At 40.6% G+C, this 25,328-nt stretch overlaps 1 long non-coding RNA gene across 4 annotated transcripts in view; it reads right to left on the bottom strand.

Moving 5' to 3' along the window:
* LOC115292342 overlaps positions 1-25,328 on the bottom strand; it is a 370,178-nt gene that overhangs the window by 301,331 nt on the left and 43,519 nt on the right. For 3 of the 4 annotated variants that reach the window (XR_003908941.1, XR_003908939.1, XR_003908940.1), the window contains exon 4: positions 14,751-14,828. The exons of the other annotated variant lie outside the window; for it this stretch is intronic. This is a non-coding gene — a long non-coding RNA (uncharacterized LOC115292342). The remainder of the gene's footprint in view (positions 1-14,750; positions 14,829-25,328) is intronic. 4 annotated transcript variants of the gene reach the window in all.

The raw sequence follows: 25,328 nt of genomic DNA, 5'->3' as shown, positions 1-25,328 counted from the left end.
ATTTTACCTCAAAAGATTCAAAAACAGGTGTCTGTTATGCAAGGTTTATAGAAAATTTTAAAAGTTGATGGTGTGCTAAGAAAATAAAGATTCTGGCTAAATTGTGAAATGTTGAAATGTCAATACCTTAATAGTATTTTATAATTCTCTCCTGATTCATTTTGTAGATGTGACCATGACTCGGAACCACAGTGAATGCTAAATTTTATAGTAATAGTATTTGGTTTCACAGTGTGATTCCTCTATTATTTTTCACCTCTTCTCAAATATCTGTTGGAGACAGACAGGCTTCACTGGGTGTGCATTAGATGAAAAAACTGAAGTACTTCTGAAAGAATTATAAGATGGGGGAGAAGGTACCCCACCTTTAGTGAGCAGCCAGAGGAAACAAAATAACCCAAGATTCTAGAAGTAATTATTTTATTTTTTTTAGAACTAATTATTTTTAAATCACCTCCTTGCTGCAAGCTTGAAGAATTATTTCCAATTTCATGAGTCCATACGTTATCCTTTCAAAACTGTGCCTTTCACTATTAAAATACTAACACTAGCTAAATCTAGCTCTCACCTACCTCTCCTGCTTTAACTCTCACGACCCCATAACAAAGCTTTCCACGGTGTCACACTTGGCTTTTCCTCGGGGCTGAACATTCCCGGCCTGTCCAGGGATTCACTATCACACCCATCAGGCCCCTCCTAACCTCCAATCAACTTATTTCTAAATCATCCTCATGCTTTTTTGCCAATGTAAAGGAACTGTCCCTTCAGGGCTAACTCAAACGTCATCTCTTCCACAAAGTTCTCCCTGACCATTCCAGCTGGAAGTAATTTAACATCTGTACCTCTTTAACATTTACAGCTTATCCGTGTCATCCATTCGGTGGCACAAGGTAGGCTAACTCAGAGAGGCTAAGTATTAGAGGAAGCTGGATCTACTGTAGGAGCAAATAAGAAGACTGCCAATCACGTCTCTTCCCTCTGTGACTTCTAAAACAATTAAAACAGATACGGGAGTCAGGCAGGTGTCAAAATGGCAGCTCTGTTGCTGGCAGAGCTGAATTAGAAGGCACAGATTGAACCTGAGGATGAAACCAATCTTCCTATTACCTCCTTCTGAGTTGGATCAATTTATTCACCCAGTCTGGGGGCCAAGAGGTCCTATCGGGACTTGCCTACTAACCGAACAGCAGCAGAAATGGGGAGAACATACGCCTCTCTTCAGCTCAGCTGTAATGCTCAGTGACTTTTCGGCCCAGGAGGGTGATTAACAAAAGGATTAGAGGATGGGACCAAAGCTATTCGTGAAGAGGTGGCAATCTCTAACTTATAAGCCCACAGGAACACAAGGTCAATGAGAGAGTGATCCTGCCTGCAGACAAAAAGTCTAATTATGTAATTTATGTCTGGGAGTAACGGGTTCATTGTCTCCTGCCCTCCGTGGATGGTTGGCTCCCTCAATAAAACCAGCCCAGCCTGTTGCTAAGATAAAGCTGAATTCCCTGCTCACCCGGACAAGGAAGAGAGCCCTCTTCATAGAACTCTGACCCTGTCTGGGTGGGGAGCTGGTCAGGGAATGAATGTCAGAGTCTATTGAGAATTGAAAATCTGGTTTAAGGAAGACCTTTCACTATGGGGAATTGATCTGGGTTGAGGATGGATCGTACTATAACAGTAAAGTATTGGTGGAAAGAGCAAAGGGGGGATTTTATAGTGAGAAATCCAAAGAACCTTAGGGTGCAAATTACTCATTGATGCTTTCCACTGAAGACTTAATGAGATTTGGGGGATGGTCGTATAACAAACAATCAAATCATTTGTCTGGACAGAGGTTCCTACTAATATAAAGTCATGCTAGTTAAAACAGTGGAATAACAAAGTCATGTTAATACAGACATTAAGTTGTGGCCTCTGCTTGTACTGTCCAGTCTGCGTGGGGGTAAACTAGTTTGGTTCTCACTTCATTCTGGGAAGAAATGAAGTAATAGTCTTACTATTTCTGAGTAAGACTTTAGAGACTCAAACCCCAACCCCATCTCAAAATTTAAAGGACAGAAGCCATCATACACAAAAGAAACTCGCATCTAACCACAGGACTCCTGACATTCACAAGCCTCAGCAAAACTTTCCCCAAACCTCTCAGTCCCCAATGCTCCCTAAAGACCTCTTGGTAGTTGTATTAGTCAAGGTTCTACAGAGAAATTGAACCAGCAGGAGAGAGACAGAGGTTAAAAGAGAGAAATAGACTTAGTGATACAGAGATTTATTTTAAGAAACTGGTTCGCATGGTCTCGGAGGCTGGCAAGTCTACAGTTCATAGGGCAACCCAGAATCCTGGAAACTCTGGACGTTTTAGACATGAAGATACAGTCTTGAGACAGAATTTCTTCTGCAAGAAACCTTAAGGCTTCAATGACTAGATGAAGCCCACTCACATATTTGAATGTTATCTCCTTTAAGTCAATTGATTACAGATATTAACCATACCTATGACAGACCTACACAGTAATATCGAGATTAATGTTGAATTCAATAATGGGATGTGACAGCCTAGCCAAATGGACATACAAGACTAACCCTCACAACAAATAGCCAAAAACTTCTCTGTCCTCCCTTCTGAAACTCTATAAACATCATCAGCTGGGCTGGTGCACCTCTCTTCCCATTTTCTCTCACACTCCTCCTCCTCTCTCTCTTTCTGTCTCTTTCTCATCCTCTCTTCTTTCTGCCTTTTGGATCTACATTTCTCTTCTGGAAGCAACTCTGTGTGTATGTGTGTGTGTGTGTGTGTGTGTGTATACTTCCTCTCTAATTTTTTTTAAATTATAATTTAGCAGAGTTTTTTGCTCCTGTCAGAGAGAAAAAAGAAGGATAAATGACTTGCCAGGCACACACAGCCACATAGTTTGACAAATCTCAACCTTGAACGTCATCTTCTGATGCCCATTTGCCCACCTCAGTGCCTCAATCTCCACAGATTGTGTGTTGCAGTGATCCTAGCACCACATTTTACAACAGTGTTTTGTTTGGCTCCTCTCTAAGAAGAGAAATAAGCCCAAAGTACATAGGAACTCCATGCTAAATAATACTGTCTCTGCAAAATAATTCATCTTTCTAAAATAGTGATAATGGACATGCCACCCATCTAGTTCCAACAAAAACAATGAAAATATATTTTTAACGAGAAAGCAGTAGGAATATGGTATAGATTGTACTCCTTCCCTTTTTTTTAAATCTTGTTCAAATCATTTAAATGGACTCATCCTGCAGTCTGGGTTAGGGTTTAGGAAATGTGGGGACTGTGATAGAGCAATTAAAGCAAAGAAATTTATGGTAAGCAAATAATGAGCCTCTAAAGATGCCCATGCCCTAGTCTTTAGAACCCGTGAATATGTTGTCTTACCTAGAAAAGGAATTTTGAAGATGCGATTAAATTAAGGGTTTTGAGATTGGAAGATTATCCTGGATTATGTGGTTAGGCCCAATGTAACTGCAACGTAAGAAAAACTCAACTGACCATTGCTGGCTTTGAAAATGGAAAGGAGCCCCAAGCAATGAACATGGGCAGCCTCTAGGATCTGAAAAGGTCGAGGAGATGGACTCTACCCTATAGCCCCCAGAATGAATGTGGTCCTGCCATCACCCTGATTTTAGCTATTGAGATGCATTTCGGACTTCCGACCTACAGAACTGTAAGGTAATAAATGTTTGCTGTTTTAGCCCACCCAGTTTATGGGAGTTTGTTACAGCAACAAAATGAAACTAACGCAAGATCTTTAGTACTCAAAGTTGTAACAACGGAGATGGCATCAATAGTAGTTCCTTCAACAACTCTCAAGGAACTTCTGCTACCTTTTCAGTCAGAATAATTTTAAGTCTATCTGTGAACAGCATGCTACATGGCTAATTCTTGTAGATCAGGGGTAAGATTCAAATGTGAGGGACAGAAGATAATATCAATGAGAGAATGAGATTAATAAGAAACTGGGGATTGGTAAAGACGGAGGCACACTAGAGAATGCATATACTATCAAAAGCAATGCTGTGTAAGAGATCTTTCGGCAGTGTTGGAAGCATTCTATATCTGCACTGTTTGGTATGATAGCCAAATAGCCACAGGTGGCTATGGAGTACTCGATATGTGTTAGTGTGAATGAGAAGCTGGATTTTTAGTTACCTTTACTGTTCATTAATTTAAATGTAAACATAAAATATGCACACATATTTTATTGGGCAACACAGAATATAAGGAGTGCAGAAATAAAGGTGCTAGTGTGTCCAGATCTTCTGGTTCTTCAAGAGAAACCAAAAAAAACCCCACATGCTTCCATATGAAATATCTTGGCTTTTACGTGTTGGCTCAAATTTTCTTTTTGTAAAAGTCAGATATGTTGAGCTATGATTGATATCCAAAATGCTGCACATACTTACTGTACAATTCGATGAGTTTGGACACATACAGATACCTGCACAACCAACACCACAATAAGATAATGATTTATCCATCACTTCCAAAAGCTTTCTTGTGTTCCTTTGTTTTTTGTTTTGTGGTAATAACACTTAACATGAGATCTACCGTCTTAATGAATTTTTTTTATTTTTTGTTTTTACATTTTATTTATTTTGGAGAGACAAAGAGAGACAGAGCGTGAACAGGGTAGGGGCAGAGAAAGAGACACAGACTCTGAAGCAGGCTCTGAAGAGACACAGACTCTGAAGCAGGCTCCAGGCTCTGAGCTGTCAGCACAGAGCAGAACACGGGGCTCGAACCTGAGCTGAAGCCAGATGCTTAACCAACTGAGTCACCCAGGTGCCCCTCTGAATGAACTTTTAAATGTGTCATGGAGTATTGTTGACTGGAGGTGGCTCAAATTTTCTCTTAAAGAGTGTATCAGCCAAGGATATTGAGGAGACTATCGTGCCAGCAGACCAGTGTCCATTTGCTCGAGATTTAAACAACCTTTCTTAGTCTCAGCTACTTACCAATTCCTCAGATACCAGAAACACGCTAAAAAGAGGATCAATATGTCCCGCAGACTTGAGACACAGGCTTCCAATCTCCTTGTCACTGCCATCATCACCCGAAGGTCTTTCACAGTCTCTGATCACACAATCTACCACAATCCAAAATTTTAAACCCCAGGAGACCAGAGACCAAGTCTTACACTTTTTTGAAGCTCTCATTAGTACCTAAAATAATGATTCCATTTTTAAAGACTTGTATTATCTTTTCGATTGCTATTGTACCTGAGATGGAAATTTTTTCAGAGACATTTAGAGCAAAATTAATGTAGACTTTTCAGAATTATAACAGATAAATTAGTAGGTGGCTTTATGTCTACACCGAGAATTCTTTTACCGGCAATTTTCTCTACCATATTTAAGATATGATTCTAGAAGCACCTGAGTGGCTCTCTCAGGTAAGCATCCAACTCTTGGTTTTAGCTCAGGTCATGATCTCACAGTTTTGTGAGTTCACGCCCCATGTCGGACTCCGTGATAACAGCATGGAGCCTGCTTGAGATCCTCTCTCTCTGCCCCTCCCCTACTCACACTGTCTCTGTCTCTCTCAAAATAAATAAGTAAACTTAAAAAGAAGATTCTAGAAGGAAAAGAATATGCAATTATTTGTGGATATATCAGTTGTATAAAGCCATGATGATGTCTAAGTTGACTGTCTCAAATCTATTATCAATAAGACAGGAACATATCTGATAATGAAACCTTCTCTCAGAACCAAAAATTTTTTTTCAAATTTTAGTTAAGAAATTAAACATTTAATACATCATTATTTCTACATGTATCATTTGGTTAAGAAGATAATTCTACAGATAAAGGGACCCCAACATGCAGTCCAAATCAAAATAATAATTTATGCTCAGCAGCATTAGTCATTAAGAAATGACTAATGAATGAAGGGGTGCCTGGGTGGCTCAGTCAGTTAAGTGCCTGACTTAAACTCAGGTCATGATCTCATGGTTCACGGGTTCAAGCCCCGTGTCAGCTCAGAGCCTGAAGCCTGATTTAGATTCTGTGTTTGCCTCTCTCTCTGCCCCTCCTCCACTCATGCTGTGTCTCTCTCTCTCACAAATGAATAAATGTGTAAAAGATTTTTTTAAAAAAGAAAGAAAATGAATTAAAAACACAATGAGACACCACTTCATATCCATTAGGAAACTAACCAGCATTAGCACAGAAGTGAAGAAATAGAACCCCTGGGCATTGCTAGTATGGGTATAAAACAGTGCGACCACTGTGGAAAACAGCTTGGCAGCTCCTCAAAGAGTTAAACATGGAATTACCATATAATCCAGCAATGCCAATGCTAGGTATACATCCAAACTGAATGCAGAGATTCAAACTGATATGTCCAATGTTCAGTGTAGCATTATGCAATAGTTAGACCCAAAAGTTAGACCCAACCCAAGTTTACATCAACAGACAAATGGATACCACATGGATGGTATACAATAGATTACTCAGTCTTAAAAAGGAATACAAGTCTAGTGCATAATACAACATGGATGAATCTTGAAAACATTATACTAAGTGAAATAAGCCAGGCACAAAAGAATAAATATTGTAATTCCATTTTTACACGTGTCTCAGGTAGCTCAGTTTGCTCTAATAAAGTGCCACAGACTGGGTATCTTAAACAACAGAAATGCATTTCTCAGAGTTCTGGAGGTTCAAGTAGTCTGAGATCAGGGTGCCAATATGGCCAGGCTCTGGTGAAGGCTCTCTTCCTGATTTACAGACTTCTGTGTTCTTGCTACTTGCTATGTTCTCACACGTGGAGAGTAAGACAATCTCTCATATCCCTTCTTATGAGGACACTACCCCATTCATAAAGTTTCCACCCTCATAGCCTAAGTACTTCCCAACGGCCTCGCCTCCAAATACCATCACATCAGGGATTAGGTCTTCAACGTATGAACTTTGGGAGAACAAATTCAGTCCATAGCAATGTGCTACCTACAATACAAATGTATCAAGCCACGAAGTAGAAGAGCGGTTATCAGAGGTGGGAAACATACGGGAAAGAGGGATATTGATTAATGAGGACAGTTTGTGTTGTGGATAATAAAGAAGTTCTAGGGGTGCCTGGGTGGCCCAGTAGGTTAAGCATCAAACTCATGATTTCAGCTCAGGTGATGATCTCAAGGTTTGTGAGTTTGAGCCCCAGGATGGGCTCTGTGCTGCCAGCAAGAAGCCCACTTGGGATTCTCTCTTTCCTCTCTCTCTGTCCCTCCCCCACTCGCATTTGCTCATTCTCTCTCTGTCTCAAAATAAATAAACATTTAAAAAATAAAGTTCTAGAAATGGATAGAGGTGATATTTATGCAACATTATGAATGTATTTAATGCTACTGAATTGAACACATAAGAATAAGTAAAATGGCAAGCTTTGTGTTGTGTGTATTTTACCACAGGGGGAAAAAAAAAAAAAAAAAACCTAGGGTGCTTGGGTGGCTCAGTCAGTTAAGTGTTCAACTTCGGCTCAGGTCATGATCTCGCAGTTCATGGGTTCAAGACCCGCATCAGGTTCTGTGCTGACAGCTCAAAGCCTGGAGCCAGTTCCAGATTCTGTGTTTCTCTGTCTTTCTCTATCTCAAATATAAATAAACAATATAAAATTTAAAAAAAAACCTAATTGATACTTGGATTCTCCAGACCCACTGCTTCCTGTCCATGTCCCAGTAGTGCTAGTAACAGAGATGTACTGGGCACATACTTTCTGAGTTCTGAAGAAGTAGACAAAGCTGTCATCACAGTCATTACTTTATGTTGTCACAGGCATCAGAGTATGTGAGAATGTTTTAAATAATAAGTCATGGAAAACTGAATTTTTCCTTTTGTTGGGGAAAGACACACAAAATTTCAAAAGCCCAAAAAATAGGAAAGGACGTTGTATAATCATTCAAAGAAAGTCTATAAACGTGGCCCTACGGGAACACATGGGATTGAGGGCTGGTTCCAATCTCAGCACAAACCTCTCTGTACGGCTGAGATCAGGAAACCATTCCAAAACACAACTTTGTGTTGTAGACACCACGCCCATCTTGCAGTCCAATAGAAAAAAGTTAAATCTTAATGATACACCACAATTTCGCTGCATTGGGAGCTCTAAAGAGCAGATGTCTTCATTAAATTGGTCTATCACAGGTCCCTCCCCAAAGTTTTAGCTAAGGAAGAAAATCATTACATGACTGGGTCAGTACCCCAAGGGGAGGGGGTGCCCCATACTGACTCCAAGTGTAAGCAGTGTTCTCATAAGGTTCTGGAAAGCACTACGGAGCTCTGCCTAATCAAAAAAGGCACAGTGCTAAAAACAAGGCTATGTTTTTGCAACTTAGATTTAATGGGAATAACCACTGACAACTGATCGGCCTGATCAAAACAAAACTGCCGTAGTTTCTCAGTGCTCAACCTCCAAGGTCCTCACAATTCTAGCATGTTTTAATTCTATTGCTGCAAAAATTGCTGAAATATCCAGCCCTTCAATCTAAAGACTATTAATTTGGGGACTATGAGCACCCACCGTCTTGAGTTTCTGATTGACTGACTCACTGCTTAGGAAGACATCAGCAATTGTCAATTAAGCTTTAATGATAGTATTAAAATGCAAACAGGGATAACTCATACACTCTTCTATGACTTAGAAAGAGAACTTTTGTTCTACAGAACAAAATCTATTAAAACAGCCTTCATGCATAAATCGACTACAGAACAAAATCTATTAAAGTAGTCTTTATGCATACATTGAAAAAGAATAATTTGCATAAAAGTGATAACAATTAAGTCAGACTTGCATAGGGCTTTAAAATTTACAAAGTGTTTTAACATACATTTCCTCGTTTAATCCTTATTAATATGTTGTTTTGTGGGCTGGAAGTTGAATATTCAAGTTTCCCGTTATACAATCTAAGACAAAAACAATGCAAATGGTAGTGGCTGAAGAGCGAGCTGAGAACTACCTTAAATTTATAAAGGAAACCTCATAATTTTTGTCTTGTTTAAAACCAGCAAAAATGCCCTCTAGACCAGAACTATAATGCTTAAATAATTCTTGAACCTAAATTACTTGTTTGAACCACTGAACGATATTACACTGTGTGGGCAAACGAAGTTCAAACATGAAGATAAAAATGAGTAAATAACTAGAAGACTAGTCAACCCCTTAGTCACCATAGAAAGACAAACAAGAAAGAAAGGCTGGAAGTCTGCTATTTAAAATACATGTGAGTGGGGCGCCTGGGTGGCTCAGTCGGTTAAGCCTCCGACTTCAGCTCAGGTCATGATCTCATGTTCGTGGGTTCGAGCCCCACGTCGGGCTCTGTGCTGACAGCTAGCTCAGAGCCTGGAGCCTGCTTCCGGTTCTGTGTCTCCTTCTCTCTCTGCCCCTCCCCCTCTCATGCTCTGTCTCTCTCTGTATCAAAAATAAATAAAACATTAAAAAATATTTTTAAAAATTTAAAAATAAAATAAAATACGTGTGAGTTAGCCTTCCACTATTTTTAGAAGGATTGTAGTTTTTAAAATCCACTTGTTCTCCTTGTCCCCTTAGGTTTATGTTTTGAGGATTCTATGTGTTTCAAACATGTAACAATGATAAGTAAAATATTTCAAAAGAGTATTTTCAAATGGGACTAATGCAAAATTGAGATAAGTAACTCCAAGAGCAAATGGCACAGAAACATTCAGAAGTGAGGAGGCCACTGGATTCTCCAGAGACACAAGCAGACAAAAGAGTCTCGGAATTTGGCTCCCGCTGGGGAACAGGCTGGTGTTGGGTCCCTGTGCGCCTGAAAAGAGGAGAGAGATTCTGCTATTCATTGCCTCTGGCTGCTACTCATGGTAGCGTCATGCCTCAAGAGGTAGATGAATACACCTGCCATCTTGTAGCAAGATGTTGAGCCAAACTACCCAGAACTTGGTGACAGATTCTGCACCAGTCCTACCACCACTGAGGAACAAGTGTTGGGGGGCGTCAAGATGAGGCATGGTCCTGAGTCCGAGGCCCAGGGATAGTCAGGTGGGAAGCAAGTAGGGGAAACCTCAAAACTGCTAAACAGGAAGAATGAAGTACAGAGCGAGAGACAGCCTTCAATAGATGATGAGCCTGCAAAACCTTAAGACCAAAATACATAAACAAAACGATAGCAAAGACAGAGAGTCTGAAAGTCAGAATCTGGATTTATGACAAATTGTTTGGTATGTTCAAAGAGATAAAGCAATGGCACTCATAAAAATAAGCAAGAAATCCTAAATCCAAAGCAGTCTGTAATAAACTAAGAATGGATGATGGAAAGAGAAATTAGTAAAAGTAAACTTACAAACACGAAAATGAAAACACAGTGAATAGATAATATGAAAGCCCGAGGTGGACTCAAAGAGAAAAAGGAATTAGCAAATTGGAAGGTAGTCTAAAGAACTCACTCAGAATGCAGCACTGAGAGACAAAGGTTGTTTTGTTTGGTTGGTTGGTTGGTTGGTTGGTTGGTTTTTTGTAAGTAGGTTTCATGCCCAGTGCTGAACCCAACACAGGGCTTGAACTCAAGACCCTGGGATCAGGACCTGAGCTGAGATCAAGAGTGGGATGATCAACCAACTAAGCCACCCAGGCATCTGCAGCAGGGTTTTAAAGATACCTGTATCTGTGTGATAGAGAAGAAGAGTGAGAGAAACACAGAGATAGAAAGAGGCCCAAACAAATACCTAATAGTAGTCCCAGAAAAATAGGTAGAGGTGTCGTGAAGAGGTAATATTCTCCAAAAGAACTGCTCCGATCTTCCAGAATTGATAAGGATATACACAAGATTACACCAATAGATTTATTTTAAGTTAGATGAAATGGATAATTTTCTAGAACAGCATAAAAATAGCAAAATTGTCTCAAGAAAAAATAAGGAATTCCTGAATAAACAGCCATTGAAGAAACTGATTTAACTTTTTAAAACCTTTACCAAAAGAGGACTCAAATCCCTCACAATTTTATAGGCACATTTTCCCCATCTTCAAGGAACAGATAACGTCTCTTCTACAAAACGATAAGTTAATATAAAGACTTATTAGTAAGCTGCAGTAATTAAAATGGTGTGGGACTCATGACGAATGGGAAAAAAAAAAAGTACCAGTGAAGCAGAAAAGAAAGCTCAGAAACGGATGCATCTGCATATTGAAACCTGGTATATGACAGAGATGTCCCTATAAACCAGGAAGGGCTAATTGATAAATGTTCTAGGATAATAACCATGGAAACGACTAGCTATCTCAAAGTCAAAACTTTGAGAAGTCAATACAAGAAAACACTTTTATGATGCTGGACAGAGTACAAATCATTTGGGATAAAATTGATCAAAAAATCCAAAGTGTCTGTGTCTCAAACAGCAACTTTTTAAAAAGTTAAAACATGAGTCCTATACTGGGAGGAGATAATATATAACCAATAAAAGATCAATATCCAGAATATCAAAGGAAGTTTTCTAAGTCAGTAAGAGACAAACTACCCAGCACCGAAGAAAGTGAACAGACAATTTACAGAGAACCATGTATTTGAAAGGAAGCTCAGCCTCACCAGGAGTGAAGGCAATTCAAATTAAAACATCAAGAGGAGACTATTTCACAGCCATCAAACTAGCAGAAAATAACAAGTCTGAAAATACCAGGTGTTAGAGAGTAAGAAGAAAAACAGGAATGAATTCTCATACACTCTTCTGGTAGAAGAGAAGATGGTGTAATGACTTGAAAAGTAATTTGGCAACATCTAATAAAACTGCAGATGTGATTTCTCCTATTGAGCAATTCCCTAGATACATGCACTGAAACTCTCATACATATGCATGAGAAGAGATAAAGGATCCTTGTGGGTACATGTGCTTTCCAGCCCGCTCCATGCGTGGTCCCTGACGTTCAGCGGCTCCATGCATGCGTACCTGGTCTTTGCCTGCAATATGGCTCATAATAGTATTTTTTTAAATGTAAGACGGGGCGACTGGGTGGCTCAGTCCGTTAAGCATCCGACTTTAGCTCAGGTCATGATCTCACGGTTCGTGGGTTCGAGCCCCACATCGGGCTCTGTGCTGACAGCTCAGAGCCTGGAGTCTTCTTTGGATTCTGTGTCTCCCTCTCTCTCTGACCCTCCCATGCTCATGCTCTGGTTTTTTTTTTTTTTTTTCTCTTCTCAAAAATAAACATAAAAAAAAAAGACACTGGCACCAAGAACAAGAAACCATAAGTCTGGTTTGTGAAATAAACATGATTTATTTGTGACACTAATACCCTCTGACTTCCTCTATGCATTTTAGTAACTGTGAACTGTTCTGTGTTCACAAGTAAATGAAGAACGCAACTAAACAAGCTGGAACCCAGGCGAGCTCTGCTGGCAGACGGAACAGGAATAGATGAACTGAGTGTGGCAGACTGTATTTTCCAAAGATGGCCACCACAATATCTCCCATCAAGTGTGCTGTTCTGCTGTGTGATCTTGCCGTTTCCCCATCAAGAAGTGAAGTTTCATTACCCTACCTGTGTGTGATCTTTGTGACTTACTTGGCCCGTAGAATGTGGCAGAAGTGACACCCTGGGACTTCTGAGACAAGATTAGAAGGAGCCTTGCAGGAGCACCTGGGTGGCTCAGTCCATGGAGTCTGGCTCTTGGTTTCAGCTAAGGTCATGATCTCTCAGTTTCATGAGTTCGAGCCCTATACTGAGATTTTTTTTCTCTCCCCCTGACTCCCTCTGCCCCCTCCCCTGCTGGTTCTCTCTCTCTCTCTCGCTCTCTCACTCTCTCTCAAGATAAGTAAATACACATTAAAAAAAAAAAAAAAAGGAGCCTTGCAGCTTCCACCTGAGCCTCTTAGAAGGGTCACTCTGGGGCTGCTCCCCTGAGAACTTGGAAAGTCCATGGGTGGGTGCTTGGGAGGCCCAGCTGTGCCCCCAGCAGTCAGCATCAACTGCCGGCCATGTGACATTCCGGCTCAACTGATCCTTCAGCCCGAGCCTCTGTTTGACTTCAACAGCATTAGAGACCCCCAGCCGTGCCCAGTCGATCCATAAAACCATGAGAGATAATAATAAATTGTTATTTTAAGCTGTATGTTTCGGAGTGGCTTATTATATAGATAATCAGTACCTGGAGGTAAAGGAATGATTTTGAAAATCATCTCTATCTATAGCGAGTAATGTGGAGGCCATGCCTTTTACAATTATCACCTCTGGTAGACTCAGAAAGGCACCGGTTCCCCCACTCCCCCATCCACTGCTTTTGATATTCTAATGAAAAGAAGAATCTGGAAGTTAAAACAAAATTTGGGGATTCTCTGGGGAGTCTGATTGCACGGGCTCTGTCATGTCTAGTACTGCAAATACCTGAGTGTTGGCTAGAGCCTGGAGTGATCGAAGATGTGGAGCCGTCTATATTAAAAGGCCAGGATGGAGCATGAGCATTAGAGATAATTGAGCAATTACAGAACACCTTAGAGAATCCATACTCTGGCGATAATTGCCAATCACAGCGGGAAATTTTCCAGAGAGACAAATCAGACCTTTCACAAACAATTAATACCAGCACTGTGCTGTTTGTTACATTGTTATATGTCCTCCTTAAATATTACAGGGGCCAGGATATTCCACTTACCTCCAAACCTTCAGTTTTTCAGTCCCTGTTAATGCAGGGACATAATGCAGAACCCACAGTGATCCTCACTTTACAGTCAATTTTCAATTACCCAAGACTTATGGAATTACAGTTCAGTACACTCAAGCTCTGCTTAAATATTGGCTTCATTGACATTTGGGCACATCTGGAAATCCAATCTGTTTAATTACAATTTGGCTACCGCAATGAAGGTCTTTGAAATCTATACAGCCAATGCCCTCCCAGGAAGGACGGGGCTTGACAGAAGGAGGGAAAAAAATATTTATAGATTGTCTCTTGTGTATACATTGTCTTACCATACGTTATCTAATTCAATCCCTGTATACAGCAAATCCATGAGGTACTGTTACTTTTATAGGAAAAGAAACTAAGGCTCAGAGAGGTCAAGTTATGTTGGCTTCCTTCCCCAATTTTGCTGCTTGACATTAGGATTAGAGTATAGATTCTAGAATCAAAGAGGTTGGACTCACAATGTGTTAAAATTAGGAGTGGTTTTCTAATGCAAAGTTCATCTCTGTTTGAATATATGGCAGTTTCTCTACACGTTAGCTTTTAGAAAAAGTTACATTTTTCTTAAATGACGTAGCTTCTACTGTCTTGAACTCACATCATCATTACCTGGGAAACATCTAGCCTTAAAAGTGAAACAGGGAACAACTTAGCTCAAAGAGCAGAGGCAGCATGCGCCAAAACAGAATAAGAAGTGGAAAGAATACAGCACATCATTTTAAAAGGCATAATGACCACATGATCTGGAGTTCTTTTGAGAATGTTTTCTCCTGACTCTCCAAACTACACTTCTCCCTGTCAGTGTACCTGAGTTTTGTTTGGAAAGCATGGTCATCCTTTGTTTAGAGAGGGGAAGTAGCCTTGGACAAACAGTACTACTAAAAGTTGGTTGGTGGCCTTTTTTACAACATGGGCTATTAATGTGAATACATAGACTCCTGTGTAAAACACCCCAGGACTCCCCCAGGCTGCATCTGCCATTGCTCCGTTCATATTTTACATGCAACACAGAATAGAAATATAAATGGTCTGCAATGCAACTTGTAATTTCAGTGTATTAAACAGCTCTGTGTTAGTGACTTACCATTAACTAAGGGACTCAAGGCAGGTGGTTCTAATTCTCTTTCAGTGGTGTATTGTTTGCCTGCCTCGCTGTTGACAGCTGGAATTAAAGAAAAGAACTGAGTTTCATTCTACAGGATGACAATCTTAGGGGAACGCTAAGAGGTCAATTAAAAATTAGTCTACAATCTCTCATATAATGAAATCATAAAAAGATTTGCAGGCATCGCATCAGATGCAACAATAGAATGCAGAGTGTTGTAAATCAGAGAGCACACAGCTATGCTGAAAAGTAAGTAATGGTAATGCACAAATTAACTTTAGCAGTAATCCTTGAGGAATCCATTGTACGGGTGCAATATCAATCTTAGCACAGGCAGGAAGGGAAGAAGCAAAAGCAAAGATTAAATGAGAATCTATCTCTGGCAAGTATATATGATTTCTGAAATGTAAGGTAAAGGACCTAACCTCTTTCCCATCAAAATAGAAGTGTGAAGATATTAAAATGATCTAAAGCTGATAACTAAGCAGCTAGATTTGTCTATCAATCCACAGAGACAGGTAGAAAACCAAAGGAAGGTACCCCCACATAAAACACCCCAGGACTCCCCCAGGCTGCATCTGCCATTGCTCCGCCTGACCTGCCAAGGTGCCCCCTGCGCGGAATGCAAGTATGTCCATTCTCGCCATGTTTATTCAACATGGCACTGGAAGTCCTAGCTGCAGCAATCAGACAAGAAAAAGAAATAAAAGCCATCCAAATTGGAAAGGAACAGTTAAAATTGTCACTATTTGAAGAAGACATGATACTATATATAGAAAGCCCTGGGGGCACTTGGGTGGCTCAGTTGGTTAAGCGTCAGACTTTGGCATACGTCATGAACTCACTTCATGAGTTTGAGCCCCATGTCAGGCTCTGTGCTGACAGCTCAGAACCTGGAGCCTGCTTCAGATTCTGCGTCTCCCTCTCTCTCTGCCCCTCTCCTCCTCACTTGTGCTCTCTCTCTCTCTCTCAAAAATAAATAAAGATAAAAAGAAAAAAAGAAAACCCTGAAGACTTGATAAGAAATTATTAGAACTAATGAAACTAATTTAGTAAAGTTGCAGGATACAAAACTAATACACATAAATCTGTTGCATTTCTATTCACTAATAATGAAATAGAAACTTAGAAAACAATCCCATTTATAACTACACCAAAAATAATAAAATATCTATGAATAACTGTAACCAAAGAGGTGAAAGACCTATACTCTGAAAATAATAAAACACCGATGAAAGAAATTAAAGTGCCATCAAAGATGGCACTAACAAATGGAAAGATATTTCATACTCATAGAAGAATTAATATTGTTAAAATGTCGATACTCTCCAAAGCAATCTATAGATTCAATACAACCCTTATCAAAATACTAATAGTATTGTTCACAGAACTAGTGCAAATAATTATAAAATTTGTTTGGAACCACAAAAGACCTTTAACAGACAAAGCAATCTTCAGAAAGAACAAAGCTGGAGGTATCACAATTCCAGATTTCAAGATAGACTACAAAACTTTAGTAATCAAAACAGTATGATATTGGTGCACAACAGACACAATGATCAATGGAACAAAATAGAGAGCCCAGAAATAATCTCACACATATACGGTCATCTAATTCATGTCAAAGAAGGTAAGACTATGCAATAGGGAAAAGATGGTCTCTTCAGTAAATGGTGCTGGGAAAACTGGACAGCTACAAGCAAAAGCATGAAATTGGACCATTGTCTTGTGCACAAAATAATCTCAAAAATGATTAAGGACGTAAATGAGACCCAAAACTATAGAACTTCTTTGAAAAAATAATAGGCAGTACTCTCTTGCGCCTTAGAGACATTTTTCTAGATATGTCTCCACAGGCCAGGGAAACAAAAGCAAAAATAAACTACTGAGTACTTCACCAAAATAAAGTTTTTGTACAGGGAAGGAACCAATCAACGAAACAAAAAGGCAGCCTCCTGAATAGGAGAATGATATATCTGATAAGGGGCTAACATCCAAAATATACAAAGAATTTATAGAACTCAACACTAAATAAATAAATAATCTGATTTTTAAATGAGCAGAGGACCTGAACAGACATTATTTCAAAGAAGACATACAGATGGCCAACAGACACATGAAAAGATGCTCAACATCACAAATCATCAGGGAAATGCAAATCAAAACCACAATGAGATATCACCTCACACCTGTCAGAATGGTGAGTATCAAAAAGACAAGAACTAAAAGTATTGGTGACGATGTAGAGAAAAGAGCACCCTTGTCCGCTGCTGGCAGGGACGTAAACTAGTTTACCAGCTATGGAAAACCGTGGGGAAGTTCCTCAAAAACTTAAAAGTAGAAATACCATATGATCAAGTAATTCCACTACTGCGTCTTTACTCCCCCTCAAAAAAAAAATAGAAACACTAATTTTCTATATATGCACTCCTGTTTATTGCAGGATTATTTACAATAGCCAAAATATGGAAGCAATTATTGGTTGATAGATGAATGGATAAAGATGTGGTATATGTATACAATAGATTATTATTCAGTCTTAATAAAAGAATGAGATCTTGCCATTTGCGAAAATATGGGTGGACCTAGAGTGTAGTATGCTGAGTGAAATGAGTCAGAGAAATACCTTATGATTTCATTTATATGTGGAATCTAAACAAACAAAAAAGCAGAAACGGACTCATCAATTCAGAGAACAAAGTGGTGATTACCAGGGGTGGGAGGTGCAATGGGAAAAATGGGTGAGAGGAAATGGAGATAAACCTTCTAGTTACGGAAGGTATACGTCATGGAAATAAAAGTTACAGCATAGGGCATAGAGTCAGCGGTATTGTAATAGTGTTGTACGGAGACAGGTAGTAGCTACACTTGCGGAGAGCACAGCATGACGTACAGAATTACTGAATCACTATGTCGTATGCCTGAAACATGGCATGTCAACTATACTTCAATTTTAAAACTGGGAAAACAGATTACTTGATGATACTGATAATCCAATAAATATGAAAGAAAAGTAAGAGGTGTGAAAAACTGGACAAAATGTCTTAGAAAGGAAGATCCACTGAAGAACGATTCTCAGGGACATCACCAGATACATGGCAGATTTGGGCTGATATGGGCCACCTTCCCATTACGCACTATAAAAGTTCAAGATATGGGTGAAGATAGCTCATACCCGGCACTCCAGCACCCCACGTGGTATTGGACCCAAACGTAGGCTCTAGGAGATAACTCAACTGCTTGGGGTTCAGGTCTGGGAGAGTGACACTAGAACTAAGACCCCTACAGAGAACTAGAAACTAGACCCAGGCATCCAGTCCATGAAATAGAAACTAGACTCTGTCCTCATGGAAGGCAAAATGTCAAAGAAACCTGGAGGGGGGAAGAAAGCCTCCTAAGAACAATTTTAAAATCCAATTTTGCCCTACTTGCAGGGGTAGAGTCGAGAGATAATACTATGTGTGCAATAATAATAATAAATGTTGTTTTCACCCATAGGCTCTGGGATAGCTTGTTACATAGTAAGAGAATCAGTTCCTGGAGTTGCAAGGATTCTCCACACGGCAGGAATTTCAAGCAAAGAAATTAAGAAAGCTGGTCTAGAAGTGCTGAAACATATGAAGAACTGACAGAAGCAAAGAAAATTGTGCTGAAACAATGTTTTTGACCCAGTGCGACTCAGACACTGGCAACACGATGAAGCCAAGTTAAAGATAAACTCACAATCCAAAATTGCAAATCATATAAGGAAATGAACGTGAGAGAGAACGTGCATATTAAAATAATGGAAAACTTTATAACCTAAAAATGTTTATAAATTGTGTATTAAAAATTATTAAAGAAATTAAAAACAGAAAGAATAGTGAATACCTCAGCTATTTCTTGATTTCTGAACTATGTCTTTGGTAATGTTGGTAGTAAACTGTGTTTTCTATTTATCTTCTTTCCTGTAGGTAGGAAGAGGGTATCAACTACAAAAGGCATGAAGGAATTTTGGGGATGATAAAAATATTTTATAACTTGATTGTTGTGGAGTTACAAAACTGTTTGGCCAAAACTTACCAAACTGTGTACCTAAAAGGGAGAATCTTACTACATGTAAATTACATCTCCATGCCTGACATCAGGGGAAAAAAGTCTCATCTCCTTCAGGGTCTCCACAGAACAAAATAGACATTTTCATTCGGAGAACAATAATCTTTGCAAAGATTCACTAAGCAATGAGCCTATGCAAACAAAGCCATGGAAAAAAGCAGACTCAACTCCTACGAAGGGTTCACTGGCTTAAGTTAAAACTTACGTGAATGCCAGGCCTTGAAAGCAGACTCCCTTGGGAAGCAGCTTCTCTGGTGAGATCCAGTATTAACACACAGCCACGTCCATTTCTGAAAAGTTTCTAACAGGAATATTCACATGCATTTACAGCACTGGAAAAATAACAGCTAAACCCTTAGTAAACAGGTTTATCACTGAAAAGTGAGAATATATTTATTGAATCAGAAAATAAGGAAATCATTCAAATGCAGACTTTGCCAATAATAAGTAATATGATCTTGAGCCAGACGTCTCACTTCTCTCCTCTTTAGAGTCTTTGTGATAGTAAAGATGATCCCTTGGGTCCATTCCCGCACTCATATTCTTAGAGTTCATGACAATTTGGACGTGGACAAGGAGCGACTAAAACTTGAAAGTCAAAATACTAAACTGGAGAAAATTCCGAGGCCCGTAAAATCTAACGTCCATGGTCGATGGAGGCTGTACAGTTTCAGAGAGCAGTAACATCATGCTTTCCGCAAAAATCTCCATTGAGGGGTTTTCGTGTAGAAGCTAATTTCTCACCCATGCAAAGAGAAGAAAAATGTGAATGGCAACATTTGGAGTTCAATACGTGAAGTTTACGAAGAATTAGCAAATGGCAGCTTCCTACCTCCTGTCCCATTCCTTCAAAATTCTATTTTCTCTTCTTTTTATTTTTATTTTTTACATTTAATTTATTTTTGAGAGGCAGAGCGTGAAGAGGGGAGGGGCGGAGAGAAAAAGAGACACAGATTCCGAAGCAGGCTCCAGGCTCTGAGCTAGCTGTCAGTGCAGAGCCCGAAGCGGGGCTCGAACCCATGAACTATGAGATCAGGACCTGAGCCAAAGTCAGACGCTCACCCGACTGAGCCACCCAGGCGCCCCTATCTTCTCTTTGTAAGAGACTGTGAAATAGTAGCCAATTCCAACCAGCCTAAGAAAACAGGGAGTCTATCAGAAAAATACCAGCAGATCCCATGGAACGCAGGAGAAAGAAGCACGGCCACACTCAGAAGGTGTTAAACATCAGGGTTTGAAGTTATTCTTCATGATTCTCTGGGGCTGCTGGAGAGTTTATTCTGGCACCAAATGATACCTGCACATTAACTGTGGCACTAACTATCTGGAATCAGCACAGACCCACAAGTTAAGACCCACAAGACAACCCTCATTTTATTGCCATTTAGACATCAGGGTCTCTGGGCCACCTGTACTTCTGACTGGCTGGCTACACATTCAGGGGCTCCCACAAGCCCCTCAGGCTAGCTAATTTGCTAGACTCATTTGCTACACAGAACTCAGAAAAGTCCTATGCTGATTATTACAGTTTTATTATAAAGGACACAGATCAGGACTAGTTAAAGGAAGAGACACAAAGGCCAAGGTCTGGGAAGGTCCTGAACACAGAGCATCCACGCCCTCTCCCCGTGGAATCAGGACATGTCACCCTCCTGGCACACGGATGTATTTATCTCTCCGGATGCTCCAGTGAGCTTCAGGGCCCAGAGTGTTTACTGGCATTTCATTACAGAAGCCGGACTAATTAAATCATCACTTCACTTCTTTGGGTCAGCGTCCCAACCTTCTAATCAAATAGTTGTTTTTTCTGCTGTCCAAACCCAGTCCTGAAACTACTTAGAGGCCAATCTTGAGACATCTCATTTGCATAAGTCCAGGTCCAGGGGCTGATCCAAAGAGCTCATGAATAACAAAAACACTTCTATTGCTTGGGAAATTCCTACAGTTTGGAAGCTCTGTGCTCAGAACCTAGAACAAGAGCCAAATTTTTTTTAATGTTTACTTTATTTTTGAGAGAGAGAGAGAGAAAGAGCATGAGCAGGGGAGGGGCAGAGAGAGAGGGAGACATAGAATCTGAAGCAGGCTCCAGGCTCTGAGCTGCCAGCATAAAGCCTGACGTGGGGTTCGAACCCACAAACTGCGAGATCATCACCTGAGCCGAAGTCAGGCGCTTAACCAGCTGATCCACCCCGGCGCCCCAGCGCCAAATTCTTTATCACGCAACAGAGCTCATCTCAGATTCTCTCTGTGCCGTCTTGTAAAATATTCGCTCTCCGTACACAGGCGTTCCTGACTCCTGATTCTGGCAGATGTCAGCTGATCCAGCTGCCGTGCTCCAGTTTGATCTGACCATCCAGTTTCAACACCCAGCTCTCACTAACTGACTAATATCCCCGAGTTACCACTGGAAACCTCTGGGAGAGGAAGTCTAAATGCCACAGCTTGAGTCGAAACCATTGGTCTAAAGTGCTGTGATCAGAGGGACAAAGTCACAGGATGCTTTGAGAGGGGCCCGACAATTCTCAGGGAACAGAACACAGACTTGGCAGGCATCAGACAATATATCTAAACACAAGTTCTGCCATTCTGAAAAGCCCAGGTGTGTAAAGCAGTGCCCTAGGAATGGGAACATGGAAGGAGAACTAAGTGTAATCAAGCCCCAAGGTCCCTGTCAGCCCCCCTACGGTCTCCTTATAAAACAGGCACAGAAATAGCTTGGTTCAGCTTTATCCAGGTGGGAAGTCATGAAGATTCACACTGAAGGGAGGCAAACCCAAGGCGAACACATTCTTCTTGTGTGCCAATAGTTCTGTCTGGCTTTAGAGAATCATCATAAAGAAAGAGAGCAGTTTACAGAAAATGGGAGAAAGAGAAAGTCCAGTTGGGAGGACTCTTACGATAGAAAAGGATAGGATTCGGCCAGCAGAGAAGGCAAGGTTTGGGCCTGAGGTCCCCGGGTGGGGAAAAACACACAGTGTGGAACACTGCGGGGAGCCTCTGACCACAGGAAACCCCCTCGGGCATAAGGTTCCTCTTAAGAAAGTAACAGACACCACGTCCTCCCCCTCGGTTCCCCCCAGGAATTTGATGATCAATATACCTAGCTAAAATAATTAAACCGTCAATCTCACGTTAACCGAGGTACAGGAGGACCATAGTCAGACTCCTCACACGATGGAGGAGCCAGTCAGGAGTGGACAGCCCAGCGACTCAAGCCAGAGTTGTCCAGCCAGTAAGGGCAGAGCCGAGCAGGAACGAGGGGAAGGGCAGGGGACGCGGACCAGAACCTCACAGAACACGGGCCCCCGCCTGTAGTCACGGCATCTCTGTAAAGAGCGTTTTCCTACTGTTCTTCCTTTCTGAGCTTACACACTAATAAACATCTGCCTGCTGCTCATTTTGTGTCCACCTCTTCATTCTTCAAAGGGGCCCGGTATTGAGACCCGGTAAGAGACCCGGTAACGAGACCCGGTATTGAGGTTAAAAAAAAAAATCCCGCAATACTTTCTGGAATCAAAATAAGGAGAGCCGATGGAAGACGGAGATAAAGACTCACCGGACAGTACACAGTTGAGCTACAAGAGAAAAAGACAAAGGTCTCGTTGGCTTCATCTGAGGGAGCTAACTGGAGCTAGATTCAGAAAAATGAGAATTTGTCATAATGATGAAGGGATAAGTCATGAACTCCAAGTGCAGAAATGCAATCTGGCCTCCCAAAGGGATGGAGTTCAAGGCCTGAAAAGCCCTCATGGCTTCTCGCTCTGTTTTCCTTCTCTCCCTCCCCCTCCCCCACCTCCCTCCCTCCCTCCCTCCCTCTCTCTCTGGCATTTCCATTTTGCTGTTTCTCAGGTCACACGCCTGTGCATGATGGCTACTTTACAACCCTGAATTTACATTCTGAAAAGCAAGATTAGGAAAAGCCTGTGTCCGTCAGTTCCAGCTCCTTAGCTCCAAGAGCTACTGTCTGATTGGGCCCCTCAGGTGCAACCACCAACGTTCTAGAAGGCAGGGGCCTCGGAGCACAAACATGGCTGCAGGGGCCCATCTTTGTGGCTCGAAGAGGCAGTTAAGGGGCCATTTGCGAGTTGAGAAGATGCCCCGGAAAGTAGCTCTGATACTGTTCCATTAATTTAGAGAAAAACAATAGCGGCTCTAGATAAATGACAAGGTCTAAAAACATCTCCCCAGGCTACATGGTAGTTTCTGCATTTACTATTTTTCTAAATTATGCAAAAAAAAAAAGCTCAAAACGGAAAAGAAAACCCTCACATTTGCAGATAAACAAAGCAAGCCCAAGGCGATAGGAATAAAATGCCAACAGATGAACTTCAGTGAGTGTAAGGGAAAGGTCAGAACATCAGGGCAAACTAAATCCAAATGCCCTAAAACCATCAGTTCTAAGAAGCCAAAGGAGCATAATCTTGGGATGCACTGAAGAGAATTTCAAACAGATCAAGATGTGAGATAGCCCTATGATCTAAAAGATTATAGGGGCACCTAGGTGGCCTAGTCAGTTGGGCATCGGACTTCAGCTCAGGTCATGATCTCATGGCTCGTGGGTTCAAGCCCCGCATCAGGCTCTGTGCCTGGAGCCTGCTTCGGATTCTGTGTCTCCCTCTCTCTCTGCACCCCCCCCATTCATGCTCTGTCTCTCTCTGCCTCAAAAATAAATAAATTATTTTTTAAAAATTTTTAAATAAAAGATTTTATTTATTGTGTAAATTCTAGTTTCAAGTATTATTTACTCATTTGTCCATGCAACATAAACATGCAAGGGAAGGGAGGGAAAGATGACAAGGAAAGGAAGAGAAAGGAGGACTGACCAGGAGGAAGGGAAGTACACCCTGCTGTGTCATACATACTCATGAGGCAGGAACTGTCAATCTCACTTTTCAGATGAGGACACTGGACTCAAGATCCCATAAACTACCCAGACCATCAATTAGTAAGTAAAACTAGGATTGCAGCTCAGGTGTGTCTGGGTCCAAAGCATATGTTCTCTCCATCACATGGTCACCCCACATTTTCAAGATTTGGAGATGACATTTTTTAAATTATTTTAACTATTTTTTTTAAGCAAGCTCCATGCCCAACATGGGGCTGGAACTCCCAACCCTGGGATCTGGAGTCACATGCTCTATCAACTGAGCCAGCCAGGCACTCGAAGATCTGGCAAGAAATTCTTAGCAAAACATTAGCATGCCTTAAAATAGTCCAATCAAAAACCATGAAGTATGGATTTTTTTCAATGCTACATAAAAGTCTGAAGGTGAAACAATAACCCATTTGGGACCAGAGTACGATTAAAAAAAAAAAAAAAAAGAAAGTAAACATACATTTCTCTGCCTACATTTGTATCCCCAAAATGTTGCCTGTTTGCCTACTAGGGCCTAAAATTTCCAAGAGGAAAACTTTGGTGTCAAGTACAATGAAAATATTCAAACCCAAAAACAAATGAGAAAGAATGAAGGAAAAAGATATATACCGATCAAGAAGATGTGGTATATATACACAATGGAGTACTACATGGCAATGAGAACGAATGAAATCTGGCCATTTGTAGCAAAACTGATGGGCCTGGAGGGAGTCATGCTAAGTGAAATAAGTCAGGCAGAGGACAGATAGCATATGTTTGCACTCATAGGTCTAACAGGAAAACAGGAGAAACCTAATGGAGGACCAGGGGGAGGGGAAGAGGGAAAGAGAGTTGGGGAGAGAGGACACAAATCATGAGAGACTATTGAATACTGAAAACAAACTGAAGGTTGAAGGGGAAGGGGGAGGGGGGAAGAGGTGGTGGTGATGGAGGAGGGCACTTGTGGGGAAGAGCACTGGGCGTTGTATGGAAACCAATTTGACAATAAAACTACTTAAAAAAAAAGAGATATACCACATTACAGAAAAATAAAAAGTTACTTATAGGCAAATAACACTAAAATAAAGGTAAACTGAAAATCCTGTGTAACATATATGACAGCTACTATTCTTTTTTTTTAATTTTATTATTTTTTTACTTTATAAAGTTTCATATTTTTTTAACATGCAATTATTTTCCATCGTTTACAATACAGTAGTTACAATGACACTCCAAACAGAAAAGCAAAGTAAAACATCAAAACACCAACTTCTGTTTCATGTAATTAGACTTATACAGAAATTAGAAGGTTAAGTAACAACTAGTTAATCACCTAATTTCACAGCTATCTGAAGTGGCAATCATTATATAGCAGCTTATCTATGATACATTCAAGATGAATGGTACAATTTATTACTTGTTCATAAGCTACAACACAGCCTGCTTAATACCTTTCCTTAAATTCCACCTCTATACTACAATATGCTTGAGGTCCATGCAAAAAAGTAGCTACCTTTTATGTAGGAAATGGATGATTAAGTCTTTGGTGTTGTAAAAGCAACTTCATTTAAACATAACCACCCCCACCACCAAAAAAGGAAGAGAAA

Source organism: Suricata suricatta, chromosome 5 (assembly GCF_006229205.1).
Source record: "Suricata suricatta isolate VVHF042 chromosome 5, meerkat_22Aug2017_6uvM2_HiC, whole genome shotgun sequence".
Classification (NCBI taxonomy): Eukaryota; Metazoa; Chordata; class Mammalia; order Carnivora; family Herpestidae; genus Suricata; species Suricata suricatta.
The sequence above is the reverse complement of the archived record's forward strand: the minus strand, read 5'-3'. Positions and strand labels throughout refer to the sequence as shown.